Source organism: Leptinotarsa decemlineata, unplaced genomic scaffold (assembly GCF_025532065.1).
Source record: "Leptinotarsa decemlineata unplaced genomic scaffold, Ldec_3_MD MMD2_tig00026345_RagTag_RagTag, whole genome shotgun sequence".
Taxonomy (NCBI): domain Eukaryota; kingdom Metazoa; phylum Arthropoda; class Insecta; order Coleoptera; family Chrysomelidae; genus Leptinotarsa; species Leptinotarsa decemlineata.
This window is the reverse complement of record NW_027412696.1, coordinates 1961924-1984229: the sequence shown is the minus strand read 5'-3', so window position 1 is coordinate 1984229 and position 22306 is coordinate 1961924. Positions and strand designations below refer to the sequence as shown.

The 22306-nt window shown below is 34.3% G+C and overlaps 1 long non-coding RNA gene across 1 annotated transcript in view; it reads right to left on the bottom strand.

Annotated features, from left to right (window-relative positions):
• LOC141486071 (uncharacterized) overlaps nt 1-22306 on the bottom strand; it is a 353419-nt gene that overhangs the window by 280286 nt on the left and 50827 nt on the right. The window contains exon 2 of the long non-coding RNA XR_012467630.1: nt 820-867. This is a non-coding gene — a long non-coding RNA (uncharacterized lncRNA). The remainder of the gene's footprint in view (nt 1-819; nt 868-22306) is intronic.

Here is a 22306-nt window from a genome sequence, read left to right as displayed (position 1 = left end):
AAGAGATTAATATTCAGATCACTTACTAAGAATATTTCATCAGCTTCGGGCAAAAAATTTGTGACCGAATCTTCTAACTCACTGAGAAAGTGTATTATATTTGCTTTGGGTGGTCTGTAGAGAATACAAAAAAATAATTTTTTTCAGAATGAGAGATGGAAATCCACAGCTTTTCCAAGAACTCGGTTATTTTAGAAAATATGAGAGTAAAATGAATGGTAGCAGTTTTTCCCATAAAACGCAACACCACCAGCTCTAGTAGCTCTGTCAGCTCTTATAAGGTTGTATGATTCACTGATATTATTGTTGGATCAGACTGGGCATCTAACCATGTTTTTTTGTAAAATAAATTCATTCAAATCGTATATATTAGAGTTAATTGACCTTATATTCGAATAGGCAATCTTAAGACTTCGAGACATATTAAAAACAAGGCACAGAAGTTCAAATAAATGAAGAAAAAAAAAAAGGTAAGAATAATTTCATAAATTTTTCTTATCGTTGGACCTAGTGACGATTTTTTTCGAGTGGACGGCTTCTATTGCCGGTGACTAAGTATTATTGATGAGGAAAATCAGGTATTCCAAAGCAGATGGATGATAAAATTGGAAATTTTAGAAAAAATTTTTGAATCAAAATCTGCTATGGGTCAGAAGTACGAAAATACGGATTCGGACATATGCATAATGAAATTGAAGGTATCTACCACTGGTACCGTCTACTGTGAAATATAGACATATCAGTATTCTACAAATAAATATCACTATTGTGTTCTCATTGTTCTTCACAAATAATACTCAAGAAAAATTTTCCACCCACCTTAATGAATCAAAGGCGATCGATTTCTGCGAGTGATGCAGGTGACTTCTGAAACAAAAAAATATGCTTAGGGGAAAAATAGGGGTTTGTATTGATTTTCGTAAGTTTCAAAGTTGGAAACCTGAAATTTTGGGTTAATAAAAAATATTGTAACTATTTGTTGAAAATGGTCTGTCACGAAACTTAATGTGACAAACCAAATACTATTCGGGAGAAGCCGCGAGTAACAACTAGTGCGAAATATGAAAAACTATCTTAAATTGAATATCACGTAAAAAATGTGTTCGTTAATGTAAATGTACCTGTACATATATATTGAAACATACAAATATGAACATTTATATCAACTGAAACGAGGCTTAATAAATTATACAATAATTGAATAGAACTGGCCGATACTTGATGGAAATCCATATCAAAAAACTAATCAATACAGTTTATTGTATGATTTTCACTATAAAGTGTTTTACAAAAACCACAACATGTGTTTCGCTATACAATAACTTCCTACGCTTGAGGAAGCTATTGTATAGCGAAATAAGTGTCGCGGTTTTTGTAAAACCCTTTATAGTGAAAATCATACAATAAACTTTATTGGTTAGTTTTTCAAATTATATAATCACAATATCAACAACATAAATATGTGAATGATTTTGTTGAAAAGCGATAGAAATGAAATGAACACTCAAGATAATTTTGAGTGTCATGTAGCTTTTAAAAATTATTTTCATTGAGGAAGAACAATTTTGAAGAATCACATATCTTCCATTCTGATTTGAGAATATTCTTCAAAGTTATAAACTTTATTTTTATTCATTGAATATTTGAGTCTTCAAGAGTCCAATATGGTTAGGCACTTCAATAGATATCTTTTTTGAGCTGTATCTAACATTTTTGTGGATATATGAATATTTGAATTTCATTAGATTCATTTTTCATAGTATTAAAACTCTGAGATTGTACTATATCTCTGAAGAGGTGTTTATTTCATAATACAAAATTCACGAAAAGATAGTTTTTGGCTTTCTACTACTCCATCTTGATACAAAAAAAGATGATGGAAACTTCTTTCCTAAGTAACTCTATACATGAATGTGTAGATCATGCAAATAAGTAACTTTCAGACAGAAACTGGAAGTCCTCCTGAAACAAATACTTTCATATGAACATTGAATTACACGAAAGAAAAAAAATTCTTTCGAAACAAATACTTCTGTATGAACACTGAATTAAACAGAAGATACTTCTCTCTTACTTCTTACCTTTCTTTGGAAGATTCCCTCATGTTTTTTTTGTATCAAGATGGAGTAGTAGAAAGCCAAAAACTTTCTTTTCCAAAAAATAATCACTCCTCAAAATATAACCCCTTCAATTCATAAAATTCACCAACTCACATATTTCATGCCGATTGATATGGAAAATTTCCTCCAATCAAAGAATCAATTTTGACTGTGTAGATACCTGAATGAAAATTTACCAAAATTCTGTGAACTAGCTGTGTGTTTTGAAGCTTCCGGCAATTCGTTAAAAAGGCGAATCTTCTCATGAAATAATGTTTTTTGTAATGCTGATGTGTTCGTACAAGATCAAGATTATAGTTTTGCTTGGATTGAATGTCTTGGTTATGAAACTAGATTCGTTTCTATAGGAATGTATTCAGATATTCAGACATTCCAAATTAAATTTAATTAGCAAATGCACAATATCAAATGAATGTCTGTTAATAATGAAAAATTGTTAGTACATATATAGGTAATATTTCAACACTGTCTGCTAAGTTCAAACACATGTGTTTGACTGGGCTAGTTGAAAAATGAAGATTATGTCAAATTTTATTAGATATTGTTTAAAATCGAAATGAAGGAATGTCTCAACAATAGTATTTTATTATGAATACTGATTTGTTTCAATGTAAACACTCCACTATCAAACTAGTCACCACGCTAGCGCCAAGAAAAGTATAGTTACATGTTTGTATGATAAAGCAAAGACAGTTTTCAATTCAGTGCATAATATGAAAGAGAAAATAACTATCATTCAAACAGTTTTGGAGCAAAACGAATATCCGGAGCAGTTTGTATAAAGAGCTCTCAGAGAAGTTGTTGAAAGCAATATTCAATAAATACAGATCCCACAATCATCACAAATCAAAAAAGAATGCACATATTTCACAGCTAACATCATACCTTATGTTCCTGTTTCGCCTGAAAATTGAGATGCATCGGATATTAGTATAATATAGGAACAACTTCGAGAACCACCAATACATCGAGATCTCTTTTAACACAAACTGAATCCGAAAATACGGTTGAAAGAACAAAGGATTGTGTTTAAAATATACCTTGTCCCTGTAGAAGAGGTTATATAAGTGAAACCTCAAGACTCCTAGATGTGAGAAAAAATCAACTTCATGAATATCTAAGAAGACAGATGGCAGGATCGAGGTTAGCGAAACATATTCTGAAATCACCTGGTCAACACGCTATAGAATGGAGGGAAACATAAATCATCATCAAAAAAACTCATGAAGAAGTTAGAGAACTTAAAGAGTCGGCATATATTCGTTTAGCAGGTAACAAGTACAATTCGAATAATTCTGGGAAAGGATCGTACCCGGTTGCCAATACTGAGAAGAGAGGTTGAATACGGAAATATGAAACTTGACTGCACTGAATTCTTAAAAAACATCCAGTATGTGTGTTTATGTTCATATAGACATAGACTATCGCGTGTAACATCTGACCATTCCATTCTTTTGACTTGAGTCAAAAGAAATTGAAACTATTACAGTTTGAGGCGAGATTTTTAGTGAATACAGGTTTCGAAAAAGAAGAAGGATTATTTTCGAAAACGATAACCACTCAAGAAAGCTACATATGAATATTCAATTCTTTCAATTCGTTGGCAAAATTTATGAGTACGACAGGTTACTGACTAATTGGACTTTATTTTTTAGATTATGGAAGGTTATGAACCCAAAAATACAATAAAAGTATTGAGTCCTCCACAAAAAAAGAACCTATTACTATACACTCAGTTTTTGAGTAATTCAACCTTGACTTATTTTGACATAACCAATTACATAATTTTCTGAGCTTATTATTGGATAATCCTTTCAGATATAGAAGTGAGGGTACCATCAGCAAAAAGATGTACAAAAAAATTTAAGTTACATTGAGATCATCTATATATAGAAGGGGGCCCAAAACACTTCTTTGGGGTACACCAATAACACTTTTTTTTTCATTTCGTGAAACCATATCGTTTATTTTTGTTTTTTTTTTGTATCAGACTTTGGAGAAATCATCGAACCAATTCAAAATATATTCTCTAATATCATAACACTCACTTTTTCATAAGGATTTGACGATCTACTGATTTAAATGCTTGCTTGAAATCTATAAAAACTGCAACTACTATTTGTCCACTGTTCTTTTTTTTTTCATTCTGCACTAGCATACTATATCGCCGACTCGCAAGAAAGTTGACTTCTTAACCTTGTTTGGCCCTTGATTATCAAACGGTCTCTCTCAAAGTATTCCCTTGATTCGTTGCATACAATGGCTTCGATAGGCCTAAACTCTAATGCAACAACTGGTTTATACACTTCTGGGATAGGTATTAGTAGACAAGTCACTTGGTACTTTTTCGTTGATTGGAGAAGTGGTGATCAAGTACAAGTACAAGTTAAAGTACAAGAGAAGGTATCCAAATTCAACTAAATATCTGTTTCATCGATTCAATATTCAAGAAGTCATCACAAGCCCCTTCATTTTTTGTGTTTTATACTACTTTTTCAGCTCAGAAATGTTCACAGTATGCTACGCGATGTTTTTGAACAAGATAATTAAATTTACAATAGGGTTGCCGAAAATCAAAAACACCACTAACATGCCCGACTAGGTCAGTGGTTTGCACAAAGTCGTGGGTGCAACTAATTAAAAGAAAAACAATGATTTTTAACGAAATGGGGAAGCGCCACCAATTTTTGTTGGCCAGTTAAAAATCGGAAAACTGCCCAGTTATTGGGGAAGCCCACTATTGAAATATTTAACTTCTCATAAAAGTAATAATTCTATTCGCAATGACTAAGGAAGTTTATTACAATAATAAAAAGAAGAAATACAGTGATCCTTCTGTTTGCCGATTACTCACTTCAATTGCTAGATTACCACTATCATAATACATTCGCTAATATGTGCTAGTATGTGACGTCACGTAAAAGCTCACACCACTCCTCTCAATGAGGTAACTTGTACATTTTATTATAGGAAATAAATAAACACCGGGTTCTTTATTCAAATAACTTAGTCTAAACTTAGCTGCTTTTCGGGTGCTCCTTTTTCGTAAGCTACCAGGGAATGAATACTGATCCGGCAGTATCGGTGGATACGGATGTAGTAGGAATCTGTTAATATTCCCAGTGGTAATTATTAGTAAAGGTAACGATCAGGAAACTTCTTCAAGAGACTGATCTGGCAATCGATTTCAATTTCCCAAATTCAAGCTGATGCAAATACGCCTTTCTTAGGAATATTCTAACACCCTGAAGAAAAATATTCTCATGACAACATCGTAATCAAAAGGTAAGAACAATAAGGACAAAATTTATTATGAGTTCCATAGCTGAGTTGAACAAGGTTGTTTGAAAATACTGTACTAACCTCCTAATAATCGAGGGTATTTCCAACACAAAACAGACAAAGATCGTCCTTTGAGAATTGAGAGAAAATACTGACTATTTGCCCTTTTTATAAAAATCCTGCTTTTGCAGCAGTGGTTTCCAATATTGTCCCAAAATACTCCAAACTTCACAATATCAAAAAGGAACCACAGTTGGCTGAAAATTCGAAAATCCCTTCTAGGTAGTTAACGAGCGAAATAATTCAACCAGGCAATCAGTTCATTCAGCAATTCACGATCGAAAAATATCTTTTCGCCAAAATTTCCGTCCTTATCCTTATGTCCTTGGGTGTGAGAAAAAAAGGAACACAACCTATTTACCGACCTAGTCGGTGTCATAGGCGGGTTAGAAAGGTTTTAAATATACATAAATTCGCATGTGGAAATGAATAAACTAACCGATTATTAAAAGTATAAATAAATTGTTTAATTTATAACAAAGCAAAATTGTATCGTAACAATCCCCCCTTTACTCCCTTGAGAAAATTTCATAGAGATAATTTTCTCCATATAACCTACAGAAGAAAGAAAATAACGACTAGAAGAGAAAAAAAGTATTAATAAGAATAAAGTAACTACACACAGTAATGACATCTTGACACCTTGTAAACGACTATTATTTCATATTCCATCTGAGTCTTCCGGAGGATGAGATTTCAAATCCTTCCCATACCAAATAGAGGTTTTACCTTCGGAATCTTTAATTTCGTAAGTCCATGGCGATACTATTCTTGAAATAGTCATAGGTCCAACATACTTTTCGGCTAGTTTGGAAGTGAAATATTTGGTAGCGTCAGATAGTGCATAATTCTTTCGATATACTAATTGTCCTACTGTGAACTTGTCTGGACGACGACGTAAATCGTACTGACGTTTTGATCGTTTAAAAGCTTTTTCCAAATGTGCTTGTACGTCCTTATAAATACGCGAAAATGCCTGAATTTTATCATTGATTGAATGTTGAGGATATAAAGAATCGATAGGATTGTAGGTTGCAGATTCACCATCTAATATGACTTCACGTCCAAAATTAACAAAATTGGGAGTGTACTGTGTCACCTCATGTTTTGAAGACCTGATAGCGTAAGCAACTTTTGGAAGATACTGATCCCATAGCCGATGATTTTTAGAAACATAGGCAGTGAGCATGGATTTAATAACGCGATTAACCCGTTCAGTTGGGTTAGTCTGTGGATGATCATTTGCGTTATAGGAAATATCAAAATTATATTTCATGGAAAGATCTCTAAATAGTACTCCGAAACTGTACTCCATTATCAACTATCAAAGTTTTCGGAGAACCAAACATCAACAAGATATTGTCTTCAATGATCTGAGTCACAGTACTCGCAGTTGCGGTTCTTAAAGGAAATAGAAGAACAAACTTACTGAATGAATCACATACAGCAAGAATAAAACGGTAACCTTTGCACGTTTTAGGTAATGGTCCCATTAGGTCAGCACTGACGAGCTGCCAAGGTCGAGAGGCAGTGGGAGTTTTACTTAGCATTAAACCAATTGCTTTATTTTGGTCAGGTTTGGTAACGTTACAAACATGACAATGTTTTATATAGCGAGTCACGTCAGCTCTCAGTTTTGACCAGTAATATTGGTTGGCTATTCGTGCTACAGTTTTGAAAATGCCTGCATGTCCTGCGGTGGGGTCGTCATGAAAACAGGAAATAATATCTCGCCTTTTCTCCTTTGGAACTACTAATCGCCATTCATCGGAGGGCTCCGATATCTCAGGATATTTTAGACGAACATGTTTGAATAATCTAAGCTGGTCATCAACTCTATACGAAGGATAAAGAAACGGGTAATTTGTGATATTATCACGTAGTTTCAGATACCATCGATCGGAAGATGAAAATGAATAGTCATTTTCTGGCATTCTGGTCACGCCTACTTCTACAGACTCCGTTAAAAGATTAACAGATCGAGACAAAAAATCAGGAACAATATGTTCTGATCCCTTTCTGTGAATAATTTCATAATCATAAGGTTGTAGTCGTAAAGCCCAACGTCCTAGACGACCTTGAGGATCTTTCAGATTATGTAACCACTTCAAAGAGTGACAATCAGTGATTATTTTGAAATGGAATCCCTCCAAATAATGTCTCAGTTTTTCTACTGCCCAAATAACCGCAATACATTCTCTTTCGGTTGCACTATATTTTCGCTCCTGATGAGTTAGCGATCTAGAAAGGTAGCAGATTACTTTCTCTCCTTCCTCAAAATATTGACTGAGCACAGCACCAATTCCAAATGCTGACGAATCAGTTTGCAAACAAAACGTTTTCTGAAAATCAGGACATGTGAGGATAGGAGCACTAACCAAACATTCCTTTAGATATTTAAAAGATTTCTCACATTCCTCTGTCCAACGAAAGGGTATATTTTTCTTTGTGAGATTAGTTAAAGGTGCAACAATAGTGGAGAACTGTGGGACAAATCGACGGTACCACGAAGCGGTGCCTACAAACTGTTGAATTTGTTTGGCATTATTTGGTACCGGAATATTCAACATGGCTTCAACATTCGAAGGATCAGGTCTCAATCCAAACTGATCCACAATGTAACCCAAATATCTTAGTTTAGAGCGGCAAAAGTAACATTTTTCGAAACTAACAATCAACCCTGATGTATGTAGTCTATCAAAAATTTTTGTCAGAATGTCGATATGTGATTCAAAGTCCTGAGATACCACTATGATATCATCAAGATATACAAAAACGTAAGGTTGTAAATCTGGTCCTAAGATAGAATCTATTAGCCTTTGCCAAGTAGCAGGAGCATTAGTCATGACTTTGAAACGATTACAAGCCACCAGGGATCGTAAATGCCGTTAAATCTCTACATGATTCGGCTATAGGTACCTGCCAGTAAGCGCTTTTTATATCTAACGAGCTTAAGTATTTCGTGTCACGTAACTGATCCAGAATAGATGATATGTAGGGTAGGGGATATGCTGACTGTAACCGCATTGAGTTGACGATAATCTACACAAAAGCGGTACGATCCATCCTTTTTTCTTATCAGGCAAACAGGAGAAGACCACGGACTTTCACAAGGCTCAATAATATCGTTTTGAAGCATCCTCTGAATCTCATCATCGATCACTTTTTGTTCAGGCGGAGATACCTGATAGTATCTCTGCTTAATGGGTTTGGCATTACTAACCAGTTCAATTGTATGAGATACGAGATGAGTCCTACCCAGGCAAGTTCCCATAATTCTTTTCTTTTCTTCGATCAAGGAGTTCAGTACGTCTTTCTGTTGGAGACTCAACAAGGATTTATCCTGAATACTGCTAACTTGAATTTTATCGGGAAAATCCTTGCAAAAATACCAAACATTTTGTCTGAAATCCGGAACAATATTCATGGACTTCCAGAAGTCAATCCCCAGAATCAATTTTTGAGGTAGCTCGGGAATCACCCAAATATCAATAACACACATTTTGTCCATCAAACATAAAGGAGTGGTGACGTACCCTATACTATGACATATTTGGCCATTAGCGACTTTACATTCGTTCAACGAATTTTGCAATTTGAATCCAAGTTGTTTCAGTAGCTCAAAACCACTTGATCCAACCAACGTTCGAGAAGCACCTGAATCTAAAAGTCCTATCACTGGAAATCCCAGCACTGAAACTTCCAGGTAGGGTCGTTCATCACCACTGACGTGTGACAGTACATAATCAAATTATTTGATTTTTATCACTCAAATGGGAAGAGGTCGATTCATTCAAAAGGGGAAAAACTTCTCGACCACTTAGCTCCTCCCCGATCCATTTCCCGAATGAACCCGGTTGGAGTTCTGTACAGTATCTTGTCGATGTCTGTATCTCTCCGAACTTCTCATCTGCCTACCTGCAGAACGAGAACAACAACGACACTCACGCGAAGTAACATCTGGTGCACCACAGCGGTAACAAAATTTCTTACGAGGAGTCAAGCAACCACGGAAGTTATGTCCACTTTGTCCACAGTTGTAGCAGCTCCTAGTTGTAGATATTGGAGATATTTCTGAAACGTGGTTAGTGGTACTGGCTACGGATGCTTCCACATAAGCTAATTCGGGTATCAAAGATTTATTTCGAGGAGGCGGGGGTATATAAGATTTGGCTATATCCCGCTTCTCATCCAATACGCGGCAAATCTTCAATAAATCAACAATGGGTGTGATCTCTTGAAAGGCCAAAAAAGGTTGATAATAAGGATCAACACGTTCCAATATCATTGACAATTGAACTTCTTCTGCAACAGGATTTCGCATCTTGTTAAAAAGACTTTTCATACTAGCCACGTACATTCCAATACTTTCCTTTGGTCCTTGAGTCCTACGCTTGATATCGTCAAACAAATCTCTTTCAAAGTTTGGAGGTAAAAATTGTTGACGCATTAACTCTACCAAGGATTCCCAATCCGATGCCCAGGACTTCACTAAATTATACCAGACGTAAGCATCACCCTCAAACAGATTCACAGCATCCCTGAACAAAACAGAACGAGAAATGCCTCTTGATTTCCTTTTTTCCTCAACTTGCTCTATAAAGGTGCAAATTGAAATGGAACCTGGTTTACCTGTGAACTTTAGACCCCAGTCACGAACAGGTACTGGCTTAATACTGACAGCTGCTTCTGAATCACTAGCTGAATCACTGGATTCAGCACCAGAAAAACTATGGGCTATAGGATTCAAGGATTGTCGTAAAATGGATATATCGAAAACAACCGAGCCTTTTCCTTGTTTAACCTTTTGGTTCAATTCATCAAATAATAATAACAATTGAACACGATAATCAGATTTACATGTCTTTTCAGCATCATTTTGTGGATTACTTCTATTAACACGACCTAAAAGATGAGCAATTCTTGATATAATACTTTTATATTTATTGTCTTTCGCTGTTCCCGAAAAGTCACCAAGAGATGTTTTAACAGTATCAATACCAGATAATACAGCAGTTGAGTCCTGTGCAAATTGATAAGGATAAGCAGGGTTTTTGATTGCCAACGAAGTTGTTTCTAAAGCCAATGCGTTACGAAGAGCTTTCCGAAGATCCGTAACGGTTAAACTACCACCCTCACCTAGACCTCTAACATTCAGTTCATAAATGAGTTCATCTTTTGTGAGACGACAAATGTCCATTTTAAGTTTTGTGGTTGCCATATTGACCATAAGAAATACTATAAAATACAAAAGATAACTGAAAGCTCAATAAAAACTAATATTCATGCATTTGTAATATCTAACACTAATTTAAAAAACTCAATTATGACAATCAAAATTACGGAAAAAAAATACGCTTAGCGTCGATAGGCGACGCGACGTTTAAAATTGTAAATTGATAATGTGTTTATGCAACTTCAAACTTTCGTCTTATACCTCAAATAGACACTGTATGGAATGATGCAAAATAAAAATTCGTATGCAGTGCCACCAAAAAAGCGAGTCGGACCTTCTAACTGCTACATAAAAACATTCGCAACGATAGTGAATAGCAAAACAAAAATTCGAATATCGATAAACTATTCCAATATCGGTTCAAATATTTCCGAACAGAACCAACTAAAAAAAAACGGTACCTAACAAAAACGCATCAGCACAGCCTTAAAAAGAAATTGGAATTGTTTCAATTTATATTCGCGAGAAATGAGCTCGAAACACTGAAAATGTTTATTATTGTGGATGCATGATACTTAATTATACCAGCATTTTGTATTCACTTACTATGATAAACAGATTTTTTTTGTTTAAACTATGAACATTCAACCGAATAAAATTATCGTCTTTCTAGGGCCCTTGAAGTTGAGCGCCAATTTGCTACGCGATGTTTTTGAACAAGATAATTAAATTTACAATAGGGTTGCCGAAAATCAAAAACACCACTAACATGCCCGACTAGGTCAGTGGTTTGCACAAAGTCGTGGGTGCAACTAATTAAAAGAAAAACAATGATTTTTACTTAAATGGGGAAGCGCCACCAATTTTTGTTGGCCAGTTAAAAATCGGAAAACTGCCCAGTTATTGGGGAAGCCCACTATTGAAATATTTAACTTCTCATAAAAGTAATAATTCTATTTGCAATGACTAAGGAAGTTTATTACAATAATAAAAAGAAGAAATACAGTGACCCTTCTGTTTGCCGATTACTCACTTCAATTGCTTGATTACCACTATCATAATACATTCGCTAATATGTGCTAATATGTGACGTCACGTAAAAGCTTACACGACTCCTCTCAATGAGGTAACTTGTACATTTTATTATAGGAAATAAATAAACACCGGGTTCTTTATTCAAATAACTTAGTCTAAACTTAGCTGCTTTTCGGGTGCTCCTTTTTCGTAAGCTGCCAGGGAATGAATACTGATCCGGCAGTATCGGTGGATACGGATGTAGTAGGAATCTGTTAATATTCCCAGTGGTAATTATTAGTAAAGGTAACGATCAGGAAACTTCTTCAAGAGACTGATCTGGCAATCGATTTCAATTTCCCAAATTCAAGCTGATGCAAATACGCCTTTCTTAGGAATATTCTAACACCCTGAAGAAAAATATTCTCATGACAACATCGTAATCAAAAGGTAAGAACAATAAGGACAAAATTCATTATGAGTTCCATAGCTGAGTTGAACAAGGTTGTTTGAAAATACTGTACTAACCTCCTAATAATCGAGGGTGTTTCCAACATAAAACAGACAAAGATCGTCCTTTGAGAATTGAGAGAAAATACTGACTATTTGCCCTTTTTATAAAAATCCTGCTTTTGCAGCGGTGGTTTCCAATATTGTCCCAAAATACTCCAAACTTCACAATATCAAAAAGGAACCACAGTTGGCTGAAAATTCGAAAATCCCTTCTAGGTAGTTAACGAGCGAAATAATTCAACCAGGCAATCAGTTCATTCAGCAATTCACGATCGAAAAATATCTTTTCGCCAAAATTTCCGTCCTTATCCTTATGTCCTTGGGTGTGAGAAAAAAAGGAACACAACCTATTAACCGACCTAGTCGGTGTCATAGGCGGGTTAGAAAGGTTTTAAATATACATAAATTCGCATGTGGAAATGAATAAACTGACCGATTATTAAAAGTATAAATAAATTGTTTAATTTATAACAAAGCAAAATTGTATCGTAACAAGTATTGAGATTAGAGAGTTCTGAATCTACTTCAAACTTTTGCTTCTTCTACTCTATGAACCCTTTACTCTCTGAGATTCCATTTGAAGATTGTTTGTAAAATCGTTACATTGTTTATTGTCCCGAACAAGGCTTTCAGAGCCCCCACATTCATCTGCTGTCCACTAACGAAAGAAATTACGAGCATCAGGGTACATTATAACCAACCTTGCAAACATGGGGTGCTGATATATGAAGCTCTGGGCATTTTTGGGGAAAGAGGCGAATAGTCTAAATCGGATATTACAACACAATCCAAGTATCACAATATGCAGCTCACACACCCAAATAATACACACCATCTAACACACAAAGCACACAATCCTAACCTTGATTATTAAACCCACAACCACTTTTTCGGGGATTTCTTATATCATTGAAAACCATCCAAGCTCCGAGTTAGACTTCGCATTGTCATAGAAAGCCTTAAATTCACCACATTTACATAAGCCTTCAGGCAGGAGTTATATTGCTGACCAACAGATATACTGATGAACCTGGGATTGGAAATGAGCTACCGTTAACACCAGCGGGAGTGCTCTTCGCCGAGGCACTCCAGCAAGGCCTGTGAACACTTGAGCAAATGACAACTAGGCGCTCTGTTTGAGTATAATCAAATGTATTTTTGTATATATGTGAATAAATGGAATATAATACAAAAATTATCACTTTCAATATCCTACATTCAAATTAGAATTTTGACCCAATAGGTAGAAAACGTTTCTCCACACCAAACAGGGGTGAGAAACAAAAATTCTGATGACTTCATAGGCTTCGGTCAAAACTATTCTCTTATGTAGATACACAAAACTGTAGAGCCCATGGCCGTTCAGTTGTCAAGTAACATATCCGTAAATGACGATCGAAGATCCAAAGTCCTATGAAGGTATATTACGTCGGGTTCATAAATATCCTCTTGACTCCATTTTCCGAGTCCAATACAGACCGTTCCTTTTATCATGTGGTAACATTGCTATATTCTAAACCATAACAGATACGAAGAAAATTGAATGGAAAAAAGGTTACTGTCATCAGGAACAATATAATGGTGAAAGAAAATTCACGGGGACTCTAGCCCTTCTCGAGTTATACGGGGAAAACCAAAATGTATTCCACCTATAATGGATATTTCTGTTGAACCATATTTCTGTTAGTGAATTTTGAATCGTCGAAAAAAAAGACGAATCTTTGCGTATGGGACTTTCGGTGATGGGGGGCTCTAACATTCCGTAATTTGGTTTCTTCATACAGTTTTTGGGTCGAAAATCGTTTACCTTTCTTTATTATTATTTTTTATAAGGAATTCTGCATGGCTTGTAGAGGTTTTATCAAAGTATCAAAAGTTCCCCCCCATACAGTAATACAGTATCGTAATAAACTTCCTGCCAGTGAGGTGTATACCAGGAACAGGTTTTTCTGTGACAGAATGTCTCTGAGCATATAAAACTTATACATTAGAAGTCTCAGTCTTTTCATGACATTTGCAACGTGGTCGTCCCATCTGATGTGTTGGTCGATAATAACTCCCAAATACTTAACCGATGATGTTTTATCTATTGACGAACAGCTACATGTAGTTTTACCGTTGCATATTAGCTTGTGTGTTTTTGGATCTGAGGATTATCTCGAATACTAAGTGAGAATATCATGAATTTGGTCTTACTAATATTCAAGCTCCTCAGGTTATTATTCAGTCAAATGAGTATTTTTCCTAGTTCGTTTTCAGCAGTTTTATAGACGTCATTCCAGGTTTCGTCTCTGAAAATCAACGCTGTGTCATCTGCATAACAAATAATGTGCCCACGAGAACCACTGATTTTTGACACACTGTTGATGTATATCAAGAACAGAATTGGGCCCAAATCTGTACCCTGAGGTACACCAACAGATATATTTGCTGAACTGCTAAGTTTTTCCCCTATCTTAACCTTCTGTGTTCTCTGTGACAAATAATTCTGTATCAATTTCAAACTTTGCCCTCGTATTCCAAAAATTTTTCTCAACAAGACATTATGTGACACGGTGTCAAAAGCTTTCGCTAAATCAAAAAAACAGCCAAAAATTTCGATGATTCATCCATTATTTTTATTGTATGTTCCATAAAGTCTAAAACAGCGTTTTCGGTATTCGAGTTTTGAATGAATCCAAAATGTCTGTCGGTGCTTGTTAAGAAATTCAAGTAATCTTTTCTTGACCGACTGTTCAAAAATTTTTGCAAAATTATCATCACAGAGATTGGTCTATAATTTTTCATTTCGTGTCTGTTCCCAGCCTTGTAAACGGATATAACTCTTGACTCTTTCCATTGGTTGGGTAGATTCCCATTTATGTAGCATAAATTTATCAAATGGACAAGCGGTTTCAAAATATGTATATGTATGTTTTTGATGAGTTTGGAGGTGATTCCATTTGGCCCTGGTGCACAATTATTTTTGAGTCTACCTATAGACAAGATTATCTCATTTTCATCAATGTGTTGCAGGAACATTGTGGAAGCAATTGATGGTTCTTTTAAAAAATTGTTCGGTAAATCACATTTGTCAATTTGGTTAGCCATGTTGAGTCCTATTTTTGTGAATTAGTCATTAAATGCTTCAGCTCTTGATTCATTCTCAGATATAGGGATACCATTTTCTCCAGCAATAGTATTGTTTCCTATTTGGTTTTTATTTGATTTGGTATTGGATATTTCATTTATGATTTTCCAAGTTTGCTTACAGTCTCCATTGCCTTCATCTAGTTTATTTTTGTAATATTGGTTTGTCGTTGTTCTAATTAATTTGCTGAACATATTTCTATAATTTTTATATAGTTCCTCAAGGTCGTGAGAATAATTTTTTAGCAGATCCTTTTGGAGGTAGTCCCCTTTTTTGATAGAATTAACTCAACCTGCCGTTATCCATGGTTTTGATTTTTGGTTATTATCATCATTCACTATAACAGTTTTTATTGCTTCTCTGATACTTTTCACAAAATTTTCAATAAAATGATCATAACATTTCTGTGTCTCCTTGCAAGATAAAATGTCATTCCACTGTTTTCTTTCTAGAATTAATTTTAGCTCGTCATATTTCACCTTTTCAAACTTCATTGCATTATTAGGAGATTGCTTGTTTATGGATGGTATAACAATTATTTATTTCCTCACACTTCCAATAACCACACATGTTCTGGGTTTTTTTTTCTGTCAAATGCACCATAGTCCCTCAAATTTCTATCTATTCGTCTAAATATTTGGATGTTCGGAATACGACGATTCGGATATAGCTTAACATACATATAATGGCTTGCCAGAAGATGATTTCTATTTGAATTTTCATAACTAAATAGCATATCAGTCTTTCTTCATTTGAATACATATTTGATATGTTCATAAACGTCTGACAGTTCTCAACAGATATCAACAACGCATTAATTTCTCCTGCCATAGAAACCAAGGAAAGCCTACGCGTTTAAGATGATAAATGAATTGAGATGCTATTTTATCATACCAAATTATACAACAATCGAATTCTGACCAAAAACTAATATTTTCGTTACTCTCAGGATTGAGAATTATAAAAATATTACGAATTATAATCGATTATAGAGAAACAAGCCTTGAAAGGAAGATTACGGCAATACAAAAATTTCCAAAACGTAAAAGTTGGAAGTTCCATTCTGTTAGGGTACCTACCTGTCAAATTTATTGGGTTGTCTGAATTGTATCTTGAAGAAACCCAAACAATTCACAAAAGAAGTAGCGACAGGACCGCAATTTTAAATTGTTGTCACTGATGATGGTAGTTATTTCAAATGAACCGCTATAAAAATATCGAGTATGATACACCCTTGGATTGTGAATTGATTGCTTCATCAATATATGTAATAAAAAAGACAGGTCCATTTTAAAAGAAGAAAGTTCATGGTGGACATGTTGTCAAAAAACGTCTTTTCGAATATATATTATTACATCGTCATAGTACACTTGGAATATAATAATTTTTTTTTCCATTTTTTGATATTCTCCGAAATAACAATTCCATTCAAAAAGGGCGAGAGTTTCCGTAAATTTTCTTCGACCATTGTATTTTTCCCGATGACACTTACTTTTTTTCCCATTTAATCATTTTCGTATCTGTTACGGTTCAGAATATAGTTATTTTACCACATGAAAAAAGAAAGGGCCTGTATATCAGTTTGTTCCACCTGAACAATTTTGATGAGCACATATGTCAGCGTTTGGCCGATACTTTTCTCGAAGTGAATCCTTCACTGTCATTACCTCTTCGTGGTGGCTTTATTCTACCCCAAGGTCAATTTCTCCTGCAATCAGATGGTGTAGGCTGTTTGCGTTCAGGAGCTTGTTTATACCCAGTAGTATAGACATGCCTGAAGAAGGTATTGTATAGCAAAACACGGGTTGCGATTTTGTGAACTGCTTGATGAGAATCTCACAATGAAGTGTTTTTGAATGAATTAAAACTGTTTCTCACTATTCAAAACAGTGGTATTCACAAGAAGCAAGAGTTCCTTATTCTGTTTTCATGTGGGCTCGAATACCTGTGTCTGTACGAATTGAAATTGATGATACCATTTGATGTTTGTTTTGCTTTGAGAAATATGACAATCAAAGGACAAACTGTATTTCACGCAATATATTATCTCTAAAGTTTCCAAACATACATCGATATCATGGTTATATTTTTGAGACTAGATGATTAATGGTGAGAACAACCCAACCTCCAGTTTAAATTTTTGTTGTTACATTACTCCTTCGATACTCCTTGTACTTCTTCAAAATCAGAATTTACTTATTTGTAATTGTCCCGTTTCTATATACCTTACATATACGCTGTCTTTGTTCTACCTTCACCAACATCATAGAAAATCTCTGATAATTAGTTCAAACAGAAATCAATTTGTTCTTTGAACATGCATCAGTGTTTTGTTGCACGTTTTGCTATGCTCGAACTACGAGGAGATATTCAATCTAAAATCAATTTTACATGTTGATGTTGTATCAAAATTTAATGGATGACATGGAAGTAGAACACCTAAAGTAGTTTTGTTGATAATGATGAATATTTCAATTCATTCAGATAGAATACGATAATATGATATTGGCAAAGTCATATAAAAAGCAATATAAAAGTATATACATGTCCTCTTTATAAAAGAAAATGCATAGTCTTAGGCTAAACAGCAATTTAGTATTCCTGTGCTTCATTCCGCAACCTCATCAAGTGTCGCAGCATAAAATTATTATTCAAATTACTACAATGTTGTTGCTGTTCGAAATCTTTTGAACAATGTTTGGACAAAAAAATGTTTCGATGAACTTCCGCATCTCGAACACGAGAAGATTAAAGAAAATTAAATCACTGTTGATATTTATGAGTCCCTTCGCAGATTTAATTCTTTTACCTTTTCCGTTCTCTTGCTTTACTTTCTTTCCACAAATCGTGCACGTTCCGGGACGAACTCACCCTGAATAACAAAACTCTTTTCTCGAACGGATCAACTTTTTATTAGTTTCACCTGTAAGTTTGGAATTGGATACAAATTGAGGTTATGAAAATGTCAACTATCAGAGAGTCAATATTTTGGAGACTTATCGTTGCGAAATTTTGAATTAGATCTTCGAGTAATCGTTCTAATAATACAATATGGAACGGAAACTGATGGTTGATGGTGGAGTTTACTTTGCTGGCTACATATTACCAGACATCTCAACTTTCCAAGGAAAAGTCTACAGTAATATGTGATTTGTGTTTGAATTTTTTTTTGATTGAATATCTTCAATTGAATCACTAATACTCCAGAGAAACTATGGATTTTGTACAAATCAATCTTTCTCTGTATTTCCAATACGTCAGTTTTTCGGAACCATTTGAAGTTTCTTCTTTGGTATATGACTACAATTATTATCATTGATAACATAAATATTTTCATTTTCCACTCAATTTCTGTCGAAAAGCGAATGATAATCACCCAATACAAAATTATTGTTTCCAAAAAATGTTCACATCGCTGTAATACGTCTAATGAAATTGCAGTATTACATTGAATACTTTCAAACAGATCATTTTGTATGTGTATTGGTATATGAAACATTCGTCACACACAAAATTATTGATAGTTCGTAGGACACAGTGAAATGAGAGATGGTACCCAAAAAATAATGCACTTCTGAGGAGAATATTGGAATGTGATGGTCATCAGAAGTACCTACCTCAAATGAAATGAGTTTGAAACAAATTCTTTACAAGAATTTGTAGAGCATGCATACAAGTTAGTTTCAGATACAAACTGAAAAAAACGCCCTACTGAAACAATTATTTACACATGAACATTGATTCAGAAGGAAGAAACAGTACTTTCGAAACAACTACTGTCAAATGAATTCTATCGAAACAAAAACTTTCATATGAATTCTGAGTTATACAAAAAAACTTTCCTTCACTCGGTTTGTATTCCAGACATTCGTTACGGAACTATGTCAGATATTCTCAGGACTTCTACTCAATATACTAAATGAAAAATAAAAATGTCCTCACTGGTAGACATCGATGTTTCCCCGTAAGACACTTGACATCATAATGACGTCATTCCTCTAGTAAAATGTTTATATTTCATTCAGTACATTGTGTAAAAATCCTGTGAAAGTGTTTTTTGCATATTTCATATGAAAGTATTTTATTCGAAAGAATTTTCCTTTCATGTGATTCGATATTTACATGAAAGTAGCTGTTTCAGAAAGGCTTTTTCTTCCAGTTTGTGTGAAAGTTACTTCTTTGCATGATCTACACATCTCTGTATGAAGTTACTTCTTTTGAAAATGATTGCTTTCTTTCTTTCTTCGAAAGATTTCCACAGTTTTCGAATCGAAATGAAGTAGTAGGAAGCCAAAAATGTTCAACTACTTTCAATTCGATAATGATGTCCTCCTACTTAGTTTTCAATTCAAACGGTCATTATGGTACTGAAACAGATACCATTCTGAAAACACCACATAATATAATATACAAAACAGTCACAATATGAAATTTCACTCGATTCCGTTTCAGAAATAACCCAGTACATAACAGGGAGCTCTTGTTGACGCCGTAGAACTGCTTGAAATACCTAGATGACTTTAATTGGAAAACAGAACTTAATATGTGCCTCAAAAAAGTGATGGTCACCAACGTTTCGTCGAAACTACAGCTTTTTCAATGAAAGTGAATGTGTTATGGAAGCTAGATAAAGTGACTTTTTAGGTAATGAGATATACGATAATAGTATTCAGAGGACCACAACTAAACGACTACTGTACCGTTCCTGGACAAGAGGGCATTTTCAACATCGCGTGGGTTGAAAAATGTCCTGAAAAAGACAGTGTGGAAAACTGATTGGACTAGCAGAACTCAAATTCAAAACTGAAATTGATATCAACTTTACGCGTGTGATAGATACATATTTTATGGAAAAAAAGATTTTGGCTTATTAGTTCTCCATCTTTATAAATATTTTTTCCGTATAATGTAATGTTTATATAAAAGTAGTTAGTTCTAGGGGCTTTTTCTTCAAGTTTGTCTATGGAAGTAACTTCTATGCATGATCAACACATCATCGTTGAAAGTTTATTTTGAAATCAATTGGTTTCTTCCTGTCTTTGGAGGTTTTCCGCATGATAACGGATAAGAAGAAAGCCAAAACCTTTTTTTTTACAGAAATTATCATTTTCTTGAAATAAACCCCTTTCAATTTCAACAAGATTTTTATGGCTGGGATTGAATCAAATGAGCGAATGAATTCCGTTACGTAAATTTCATTTCATTTGAGATCCGTGACAAAAAATAATTGTTGAAAGTTGAAAATTAAAATGAATAACTGAAAATAACAATCATATCCAGCAAAAACCCTGAAATGGAATTACAATAAAATGAAAAATTTAACAATTATCACCCACAAAAAGTCTTTTTGGAGTATATTATCAACAAACCTGTGAACGGATTACTCTTTCATCCCTTCGCAAGCTGAGGTTGGTGTGAGTGATAATAATAATTTTCATTTGCCGAAGAATATTCATTTCATACATGAAGTTTATAGAAATGAATAAAAAAACAACTTACGAAGCATCATACGCTCGTATACGTAGAACAAGTGAAAATTTTTAGCATAAACAATTGATGTTAACAAAATGGACAGGTGAAAACCAAATTTTGAAGACAGGTATTTATGGAACTGATATGATGTGAACAAATTGACATCACTGTATATTTCGATAAATTGATCACGAAACATTTTTAGGGCATATAAGTTTTTTGGGAAAGGGGATTTTGACTCTCTATTTCTTTATCAACAAACAAATAAGGAAAGACTCCGTTCTTTCGGAAGTTTGTTATATTTTATGTTCAATGATGAAGTAGTAGAATGAAAAAGATATGTATTTTTCCAACAGTTTTTTTTATACCACATCTGTTTCTTTATCTGCATTGAATAGTATTGCGATAAGGATATTCAAATTGATGATGAAACTATATTCTATCAAACAATTTCATATCCAAGCAACAATATAATAGACCATCCGGTTTTCAATACCGTAAATATAATTCAACTCTATATTATAATGAATCCTAACTGAAACAGTTGAAATTATGTTCAGCTGCCCAAGGGGCTTGTAAGCGACTTCCCAACGTGGATTAATTGTGAAAATGTCACGAGATATTCCCTGGACACACAAATTTCACGTAAATCAGAAACTTGCAGCACTAGTCCACAATAAGACCGTGTACTGAATATCTACAAAGGGATTTATATATAATGCTCTGAATCTAATGTCATGATTTATTGTTATAGTTGAATAGCACTCACGTTGGTAAGCTTTTGTTCTGATCATATTAGGCTTCAGTTATATTCTGTCTATGACATGGAGAGAGCAAAGGTAATAACCCATTTTGAAAAACAAAAACGTTTCTGCAACTGATTGTAGAAATGCTGCGTTCATGATACCACAACGAAAACGAGTTTTCAAGCAAATATCAATATAATACTTTCAATAAGAATGATGGGAGTAAAGAATTTTAACTATATTTTCTACCATATAATTATTGTTCAATCTATGTGAATTCGAACTGAGAAATAAACTCTTATTTCAACTATGATTTCGATCATGTAATGGCATTTTCAATTACAATGTCACGTTTTTGGAAAAAAGCATCAGTTTCTTTTTTTTGAGTCAGGGAAAAAATTCCGTGACTGAATTACTAAAATGGGTTCAGAACCCCTATACCTGCATTATTTTTTTCAGCATGAAATGAATTAATTCATAAATGTTCAAGCATTTTCATTTGTTTGCGTCACTCTTTGCTTCTCTTACTCCATTGAGAGTGATTGGTACTGGAAAGAATTAATGTTTTCGATGGTAGCGATTTCAGATAATATTTTGCTGAATCACGTCTTTTTAGCAATCGATCAATTAGCATTTTCGTAATAGTGGAAAAGTATCTGAAAAACTCTTTCAAAAATAAATCAGGAGATATGGGACTGAAGAAAATATTTCTCATCTTCTTTGGTTGATAATTCTCCATGCATCCCTAGACTTGCTTTCAAAAATTGGAATATAGTTGTCATATTTCAGACGT